General features: G+C 37.7%; 1 protein-coding gene across 1 annotated transcript in view; it reads left to right on the forward strand.

Annotated features, from left to right (window-relative positions):
- The first annotated feature begins 3,254 nt into the window (after window positions 1-3,254).
- Window positions 3,255-10,456, forward strand: part of NFIB (nuclear factor I/B) — a 68,167-nt gene continuing 60,965 nt past the window's right edge. The window contains exon 1 of the mRNA XM_010081665.1: window positions 3,255-3,304. The gene's annotated coding sequence lies outside the window, so the exon portion shown is untranslated. The remainder of the gene's footprint in view (window positions 3,305-10,456) is intronic.

Genomic DNA, 10,456 nt, shown 5'->3' on the forward strand with positions numbered 1-10,456 from the left:
GGTTTTAAAAACAAGCAGACAAACAAACTAACAAAGCCCCATAACCCCAAAGAAAAAGAATAAGCTAAGGGAACTTAGAATTGGGAGCTACATAAATGACAATGTTGAAAATGTTGGTTTCATCACATTTACATGATGGGGTTTTATTTGCTACTAGTTGTATAGCTTTGCTTACAAATTCTAGTTTAGGAAGCTTTTTTTTTTGTTTTTTTTTTTTTTTTTCCCAATGTGAACAGTATTATTTGGTGGGAAAACTGAATGCAAACCCAGCTAGCCAGACAATGAGTCTGGCTTATGTCTTTCTCCATCACACTGGAAGAAAAGCCTGCAATTTTTAGACCCAGGGCTCATGTTGTTAATTAATGATCTTGTGCACATGAGGACAAAGAAAGATTTAAAGTGTCTTAACATGTCTTTTCTTCCTTAGTTTCTGTGGCTTTCCAAAACTGCCTTTGCTCCCTCTTTTAGAAGAGCATTGCTTCACTATCTCTTTTAATTCAATGTTCTGCTTATAAATTTATTCATATAATTTATTCCTGTAATGATCATGGTTCTCGTGTACTTTGCAAGGCTATTTGCATCCAACTAAATCAGGAGAGTGCTTTATAATGACTGACACTGGTAAGAGAATTGGATCGTCACAGGCCATCTCAGTTCTGAGTCTTTCATCCCGAGAATGAGGTGTTTCTTTGTGCTTTAGTTACATAGCTGATACTCTCATACAGAATACAATTCTTTGCTTTCTCAACTACTTTGAGAGAAGGATTAGATAAATTGCTTCTTGTATTCAGCTTACAATAATTCTGTGCCTTCTCAAGATCATCGAGACCCCACTGGCAAATTATGTAAGTAGCATCTACTGCTCAAAACACAGTGTGAGAATCAACCTGTAGAAATTGTGATTGATAAGGAGTTAATATGAAACAAAGCTCAGTCTGACTGGGAAACTATAATAGCTAGCTATGTGCTTATCCCTATGACTGGAAAATTCTTTGCTAAGTGTATGTTATTTTCATATGAAAAAAAGTTGTTTAAACTACCATCAGTCTTTAAATCCTGGATCCAGAAATTGGCCATGTTGACAGTGAGAAAGTAGGGTTAAAAGCAAATTGCTGTGAAAGACCTATAAAATATTCTTCACTTTGTGCATCTTTTTAGTGAATTTTAATAGGAGAAAACTTCAATGGCTATTTTCTGTTAGGCTTCATTAATCCAGTTTCAAATCTCTGTGTTCCCCAAGCTACACTGTCCAAGCTTTAGTGAGTGCATCTGTTACAAAACTGACACTTCATTTAGCCACACATCTGCAGTAGTCTGCAGTAGTTTTACTCTTGGACCGTTGCTATGTAAAATTAATCCTCTCCGATGATTTAAATAATAATATGTATGGTTTGCAGAAGCAGAGAATGCCTATTAGAAGAATATTAAAGTCCACCCCCTGCAGGGTGAACCTTCCCATTGCAACACAGGAAAAAGGATGTTTGTCCATATAAAGGCCCGTATGCAGAGAAGCATCATATTTTTAGCATTTCTTATAGCTGATTGAGTCTTCAAATTAACTTGATTTGAGTTTTTAAAGGGGTGTGCTGTATCATATAATGACAAGAAGCAGGCATACTGAATGGCTGCATATTGTGATCTACAGTGGGGCTCTTAAAAGTACCCAGGTGTCCAAACCATGGCATGTGCAAGAATCTGAGCGGGAGGCCTGCCCTTCATTCTTCCTACCCAGGGTTGAAGAAGACAGAGGAAATTTGCTATCCAGTGTGACTTTATTGTGTGCAAGAATTATTTCATTCAGTATCGGAAAATTTATGTTTTTTAATACCATCGGAACTGAGTTTCTCATGTGCCTTGGTCATCCCATACTCTTGTAGATCCTCAGATGCTTGTCTTCTTTGACAACCATCATTCAGATGAATTCAGTAGAACTTGAACTGTGAAATGGATTTCCATCTCAAATAATATCTTCTGTAGAATCGAACTTGTGTTAAACTCCTGGAGAGACGTGTTAAGCCATGTTTACTAAACTACATAACAGATGGTAACATTTCAATGAACTTCAGGTGGAGGGAATCTTTCCTCCTAGGTTGAGGGCTACATTGGCTTTAAGAAGAAGTGATGGGGGTTGACAGACAAGTATTTGCTGATATGCACTTTTCTCCTTTTCTGTCTTTTTAATTTGGACACTGTAAGCAGCAATACATTCAAGAAGTCTGATTTCCTTCTGGGGTCCATTTACCAGTAGCAATTTTTGTAGTGCTGTGATGAAATCTTTTGAAGGTCCTATGTTACTAACAAGCACTACTACATTTAAAAATATGGGTATTTTTTTATTCAGACTGTAAAACTGCTCCGTTTTAGATACCTATATAGAGAACAAATGGTTGTGCTTCATTTAATTTCTTATTCTTTTTGCACACAACAGTGTCTGTCATGTCTTTGTTAGTAACAATTTATTGCAGCAGAACAGGGTTTTGTTATATTATTGGTGTGAGAATACAGCAAAAATTAGTTTTAAAAGCAACCACTTTTATGAATAAGGATATAATTTATTATTTAGGATGTTAACATCAAATTGCATTCTCCTTTTGATTTATTAGGTACATGTGTCATGAAAAGGACACTATTTGGAGTCTACATGGTTTGGGTTTTGTTAGTTTTTATGTTACATAATCTTAGTTTCACAGCATCAGTCCTCACAGACTAGGAGCACAAAGCCTATATTGTATTAAAATGGACAGTCATATCTTCCACGCAGTCCTGCGTCTGTGGAAGCAGCATGGCTCTTTGTGCTTTAAAGAAAGGATAAAGAAACATGACTCATCACTGCAAATGCCATAAGTTGCCTGATCCAGTATGTCTTTCTGGTAACTTCCTGAGAAGAAGCTACCTCTGTTTTACCAATGATGTAGTATTATGTTTGGGGGATGGAGAGAAAGCGAATGAAAAGGTACACTTGTAGATGTGTTTACAACTTGAGTATTTACTTGAATGACTCTCTTGTCCTTACTCATTGATCTATGAGTTCCTTTTATGAGGATCATTGCATCTTTCACAACGTTTGTGCTTCTGCATAAAATGGGTTACATATAGAATGTTTGTTCAATAATGCCTTCATGTAGAAAGTCAGGGAAATGACCTTTAAAGAACAAAGTTAAGTATTAGCTTAATATTGAAGGAGGGTATTAAGAGGTTGTGAGATACTTTCAAAACAAATCAGTAAAACATTTCTTTCATTTCTTTATAGATTCTGGACAACCAGGAAGTCCAAGCCACAATGATCCTGCCAAGAATCCACCAGGTAAATATAAGTTCCAGAACATGTTCATCTAACATTGTTTGAGAACAAAGATACTACTGTTAATAGTTAAAGAGAGGAAAATTGGTCAACAACGTATTTTGCACTGGTAAGTACATATAATCAGGACAAACTGTGATTATTTTAGTTCTTTTAAACTGGCAATACCTCAATCATAGTTTCATCAACATTAATTTAATCTAAGGAATTTTTCTTTCAGTTCATGTGTTTTAAAATTTTGTAAGTGGGGATACACAGAGGAGTGAGAAGACAAGATACCAAATAACTTTACTTTTATAAAAGTTTTCAAATGCTACTATTATTCTTTTATCTCAGACAAAACACAATGGACCTACCTCTAAAGTCTGTGAGCTGAGCTATCATGTTCTTTACTCTTATTTTATATGTGCATTATAAAATTAAAATAAGTTCATTTTTTATATTTTTCATATCAGCTCAGAGCAGTTTTTGAACACACTGTTAAGGGGTCATGCTAGTGATGTTTGGATTTTTTTTTTTTGAGAGAGATGTCAATGTAAAGAATTCTTTCAAAGGTTCTCTAAAAATAAAAATTCAAGAGCAAATCAAACCCAGACTTTGCCATTCCACACTGTTTAGACCAAAGGTTCTTTGTATTTTCATGAGTCATCATTCTAATAATTGGGCTGTGCTAATAAATCTTGTAAATCTTTGTTGTTTTATGAATTTTATCAGAGTAAGACAAACAAGTGTGACAGAGATACTATCACTTCTTAATGAGCAAGGGGTGACTCCTGCCACCACCGTCATGATGTATCTTCTCATTTTGACTCACACAAGAAGCGTCTATTTGAAATAAGCTTCAGATAACTCAGTTTGGTCTTTTTCTGAGTGCAAAATGAACCATACTCTAACCAAGAAGTACTTGTGTGATGCTGGGCTGTAACATATATATGAATATTTTCTGGATTGGCCCAAACATCAGTGAAAATGGCTTGTGTTGTGGCTGCACAGTTTTTTACTGTGCAAATGATGAAAGTATTCTCTACATGTGGTGGAATAGGTCATGTCTGTTGCATGTGGACACCCAAAAATGGGAGAACCATCATAGGTCATTATACAAAAAGCCAAATTCCTGTAATATAAAAACAGAAAATATATGCTGGAAGATTGCAGATATGTTTTAGAGATATGAGGGCAGAACAAGTCAAATAATACGGTAAGGTCTTTTTCAAGTGATTTTTAATGTGACTTTTTTTTTGCAAGAGACGATGCAGGCTTGAAATCACTTTTGTCTGGTGACTTCAATGCTGTTTCTCTCCAAACTGTGTGGGATGTTATGAGTAGGCTTTTATTTCTTTATTAAATATATGACATAAATTATGTAGGATAGTGGTTTAAAAACCCAAACCAGCAAATTTACACCTAAAACAAGCCTGAAAAATTTCCTCACAGATAATAACAGTTTTGTAAAACTTGGCACACTTAGCTGTAGAGTATTTATTCTTATTTTAGAATATCTCTGTTTGTGAGCTCACAAAAAGCCAAATGCATTGCCCCTCCTCAATTTGAAGGATCCTTTGTAGCCTCAGGGTTTGGGAAGCTGAAGACAGGGTTTGGAAACTCACCCTCAACGTGTTTTAAAACTCTGTTTTTAAAGTACCATTTAGCATTTTGAGTAGGAAGGTGGAAGTACATATTTCTCCAGTGCTAATCACATCCTCTAGTGAGTCCAATCTCAGCAACCCTCGGTCTCAACCCCAGGCTACCCCAGCAAGGAGTAATCTTGCTGCCAGCAACACAGCCCTAGGGAGGGCAGCAGATGAGCTATATAGGCTTTCTTTTGGCAGCCTTGTGGGGCAAGACCAGATGCCCTAATGTTTGACAAACTCCGGTGTCCCAGAAGGTAGAGGGAGGTAGAGGGCAGAGAAATCTGTTTCTGGTTTCATCATGAAACTTTCTGCTTGAAATATGAGCATAACACTTTCTCATGCTTTGGAGTCACTGCTGGAAGGATTATTCCTTTATCTACTGCCAAGTGGGGACAGAAAATGGAAGCTGTGCCTTGCTTCTCTTGAAACCCTTCATTTAAGCAGAGACAGGGGCATAATTGAATATCATCTGCCTATTTGAGGATGCATGAACTTCTAGCATCATTCAGCTTCCCTGTGTGATACTGTCTTAGGGTTAAACTGGCAGGACGAAAGTGTTAAGGTTTGTGGAGCTGCAAAATACAGGACTTCTGGGCCTGTGCAGGAGAATGAGGGATTTGCACTCTGTTCAGTTTGTCTGATAAAAAGACTGCTGTGCTGAGCTTTCTTATTAAAGTCCACGTGAGTCTTGTTATTAGAACCAGGCAGTCACTTCTGTCAGAGCCCCAGAGGATATCCACTCTGAGGTTTGTTTTCTGTCCCCGGCCAGGAGCATGCGGACTGGCAGTGCCAGGAGGGTTTGTTCTTCTATCACGTTTTGGTCTGATGCCTGTATGTCAAGGAGCCAGGGCGCTGGCAAGGTATAGGTGCTGTTAGCTTTTGGATGCCACTACTTTCACAAAGACATTGCCAAGGAAGAGGAGGTTGGAAACTGAGTGGTAGTTGGCTAGGCTGCTGGCGTTAAAAGTGGTTTTTTTCTAGTTTTGGCTAGACTATTGCATTCTTTAGGGTGTCTGGTAATTTGCTGTCTTAACCATGGAGGGAGGGTAATGTCACTTGCCAAACAAAAGAACATTAAGAGCACTTGCTGGAATTCTTTACAATATGTTCCTAAAAATACACTGAATACTTTGATAGCATAATACAGTATTGAGATGGTATAGCTTCTGGTGAAAGTGGTATGTTGCTTTTGTAGCAAGATCCAGGGATATCCTCCTCTAAGTTTTATTTTTCAATAACTTTCATGTGGTATATTTCTAAAGTATGAAACTTGCTTTTCTGAGAGCTGGCTTGTAAATGTCACTTCTCCACAGGGATTGTTAGGTAGGTTCCAGATAGATAGATGAGCTGAACTGAACTAAACTGGAGAGAGAAGAGTTTGTCCACATCAGTAATTAAACCAAAACCAAATACTTTAGGCCTGCCCTGTTTCTTAATATTCTTCTGGGCATCTGCTCAGGGCTACTGCTGAAGGCAGGCTGTTGAAGGAGACCTAGTGTGGCAGTCTCAGTGTAGTGCTGTATTATTTGCTCACTGCGAGTCCCATAGATCTTTTATATAGCTTAAAAAAATCTAAAGAATGAGCCTTCTTTAATGTGAGTCTTGAAATACTTGCAAAGGTGTGGGAGGATGTGTACTGAAGACAGAGGGAATGATCTTTCAGTAAATTAATCTGTTAGACATAAGAAAATTATGAAGGTGAGTAAAAAGAGAAAAGCTTCTAGAACTACTAGTAGGCTAATGATATTGACACCAGCCATTACAATTTGGTCTCGGGTGATAAAATCCTTACTAGCCAATTCTTCTAGTAAAGGAATTTCTGGGATTTGTTCTGCTTTATTTTCCTTTTCCTTGCTTACTGCCTGCTGGCCACAACTGTTTGACTTTAATAAGGTTGGTTGCTACCTGCCACTGGTATGAGGTTACTACTTGGCAGACTTGATTTATTCATACACCAGCATTAACACTGCCGTTTCCAGTTGTTGCCATGTTGCTCAAAATCTTTGAACGCAGCCTTTTTAAGCTGCTAAAATAAGAGTAAGAAATAGCAATACTGATATGCTGATATACATATCTTGATATGATGATAGATAGGATAGGCAGTTGAATCAAGAGAATTGTAAACCTGAGGGAGTGGATACCAGTTCCTACTGGCGCTTCATGTCCTTCATCTTTTGTCTTTTGGATGGAGCTGAGCGGAGAATAATCTCTTCTTATACATGTCCCTTCAAGATTTCAGAGCTATTCATGTCCAGGAATACAAAAGACAACTTTTCAGAAGGTGTAAAGGAAACCTAACCACCCTCACACAGTCAGTTACGAACGTCATTGATGAGGGAAGGCAAGTGTGTTTGGATTTTTGTTTTTATCCAAGCAGTTGAATTCAGAGGTTATTAGACCTATGTTTCCTAGCAAGTGGGACCTGCTAGGTTTGTTTTTTTTTCTGATAGAATTTACTTCATTTTTTAGCTGGTCCTGGAATATTTTCATATAAATTTTTCAGACTCTATAGTGTCAGTCAGGGCTGAATGAGGTTTGAGCCTGTATGCTGATTAATATTACATTATTTATATGGGGTGACACACTTTTAGGGAGAGAGATTGAGAAATTGTCACTTTGCCTTTCATTCCTCCCCACTGTTTCCCTTCTTCTTTCCTCCACTGTAACCTGTGATACGTTGTCAGAGAATTCACCTAGTGATAAGATCCTTGATCTAAATGAAGCACAGGTATGTGAATCCTCAGACCCAGCTTCTCTGCTCTGGAATTGGTTTTTCCCTTCTATTTTCACCAGAAATTCTATTCTGGGAACCATTTCCAAAGAAGACCTGAGTGAAATCACCATCTAGTAATGTTTTCTTTCCTAATTAAAAAAGGTGTTGTCAAAAAGCTTGCAACCAGCCTCACCTATCTCTCAATATGCAAATCTCTCTTGCAGCTGTGGAGCCCCAAAGGCTTTTTTGCGCTTTTATATGGGCTAGCAGCCATAGGGAGAACATTCTTTTTGGATCAAGCCCTAAGAAATATGTAATAAATTTGCCTACATATGATTGTTTTAGATAGAAGGATTTCAGTTTTAAGTTTTAGAACATATAGTTTCAGAAATAACCTCTGAAGAGTAGCATGGTCTCAACCTTTACTCTCTTTGGAAATGCAATAAGCAAATGTCTGAGTTTTGAATAACTCAGAACACAGATGGTTTCATTATTTTACTCAATTGCAAGCTACCCTTTTCTGGATGGGGAATTAGCTCCCTAATTAATAGGAATAGAAAAGATATTCCCTGGCCTCATCATTGTAAGCAGCTTTTTTTGTGGAAGCAATGATGCCATAGTAGCAGTTTAGGGACTCAGACAGAATTGTATTTAAGCAAACATGCATTCACCTTGCTTTTCCAGCATGGGAGTGGATATTCTGAAATGCTTACTGTTTCCCGTATGCCTGCAGCTATGCCATCTCAGATAGTGATCTTCAAATAAAACTGGGTTGGGTTTGGTCGGGGCTTGATTTTCCATGGAGTTCTCCCTTTTCCCAAATGTTCCATGAATTAGTAATACCAGTAATTGAGAGGCGATACTCTTCCTCCTCACCGTCTCAGCCCTGGGCCAGGTGGTATTCTGGGGGCAACGCACAGCTGTGCTGTCTCGGCAGTCAGAAACCTGCACAGATTGTACAGCACCATTTTCCAAGAGGAAGAGTTTTTGGCCTTGCATGCTGGTTTGAAATTTGATGTGGCTAATTACTACTGTCTACTTGCTTAGGATTCCTTCAGAATTTTTGTTTGCATCAGCTTCCTTCTTCATGAATCTGCTGTGTAAATAAATGATGCTGTGATCACTTCTGATGCCATTGTATTTAATGGTGAGTGCAATGTTTTTACTTCAAAGCATGCACAGAACAAAAATTTACCAAAAACTCATATGTTGCCAGGAAGAATTCCGCACCAGAGAATTCTGTTTTGGTACCTGGTAGTCCCATAGCTGTTAAAAAGCAGCTCCCCCAACCTCTTTTTAAGTCTTGGCCGTAGTTCATACATAACCTGAGATCCCCCCAGAGTGGAAGGCAGTATGCATTTGTGTTAGTTACTCTTTCTGTTCCTTGCTACGTTTTGGGGCAACTCACTTCTTCCAGTAAGTGGATTCCAGAGTCCATTAAACCTGGTGTTTACTTCTTCAAGTTACTGCAGCATATTATAGTTCTGGTTATTAACTTGAAAGTGTTGAAAATCTCATTTGTGTTTTGAAATGGCACAGGCAGCTTTTTAGTTCCTTATTGTGCTAAAAAGTTCAATGGAATCAGGGCATCTCTTTGCAGCATGTTTTTTTTTCCTGTCTGAGTTACAACATCATTGCAACTTTCAAGAAAACAAAACGAAACAAAACAAAACAAGGCAAATCGTGGGTGTGCAACAAGGCCAGAACAATTGTGTGATAACCAGAACAGCTTTATTCTCTGTACAGACCTTAGTTCAACTGTTTCAAATTACACCATTTCTGAAATCTGTGTCTCTTCTTGGCTCATGTTATCCACCTGTAAGTGCCTTTAAGAAATTCTCATTCCGTGGGAGCCTGTTTCTGGTACTCTTTTTAAGATTCTGGCTTCAAAGTGCGTGCAATAAGAAAACAATCTGCAAGTTTGCTGTTAGTTAACTTACTATGAACAGTGTGAAATTAATTTTTCACTACCAGTTCTGACTGTGAATAGTAGCTGTGTGCCACTAGTATTCCTAATTAAAGATCTTCCTGTAGAAGCTAGATATTGCCAAGAGCAGCAAGAGCTGATCCTTAAAAAGTCAGTTCTCAAAGACTCAAAGAAAAGAAGCTATATGATGAAATGATTTAATGTTTAGTTGTAGCAGTTTCAGAAATCAAACAAACCTGTAGTTTGTTTCCAGAACGCTGCATTGCATAACTTAAAGTCAAGCTACAGGTCACTGCTAGTATTTTGTACACGAGGCTGAAGTTTCCAGTCTTTCTTCTCACAATAGCTCCTGATGTTGAACCTGTCTCACTGCTAGTAAGTCTATCTACTGCTGTATAATTCCTCTTTTTAAAAGATCCAGAAATAAAATTACAGTAATACAAATTGTTTCCTGCACTGATTGGATCCTTACTCCTTCTTTAGAAGTTGCTCAAAATCAAGGCTCTATCAGTGAAAAAATTACATGTTTAATGATACCAGGAAGCAATTTTATGTAGTCAATATGCAGCAGAATGTAAACAGGCATTCTATTCATAAAAGTACAATTAAATCAGAAGACATAAAAAAGGCTGGTTAAAGATTTGTAAAGCCAGACGTCACTCATAAGCTTTTAAGTAATGTGAGAACAAGCCCTTTATAATACAAGTCAGTGCAAACTGAAAATGTTTTTCAGTAGGTTTAAGCAACTTTTTTTTTTTTTTTTTTTTAAAGTCTTAGCATGGTTAAAAGCTATACTTGTAACTCAGCTCTTGAAGGCATAGCACAGGAATAGAGTGGAAGGTGTATAAGGACTAGAACATAAATTCTACAGTGGTTGAAGGCAT

This window comes from Pterocles gutturalis, unplaced genomic scaffold, assembly GCF_000699245.1.
Source record: "Pterocles gutturalis isolate BGI_N339 unplaced genomic scaffold, ASM69924v1 scaffold38184, whole genome shotgun sequence".
NCBI lineage: Eukaryota > Metazoa > Chordata > Aves > Pterocliformes > Pteroclidae > Pterocles > Pterocles gutturalis.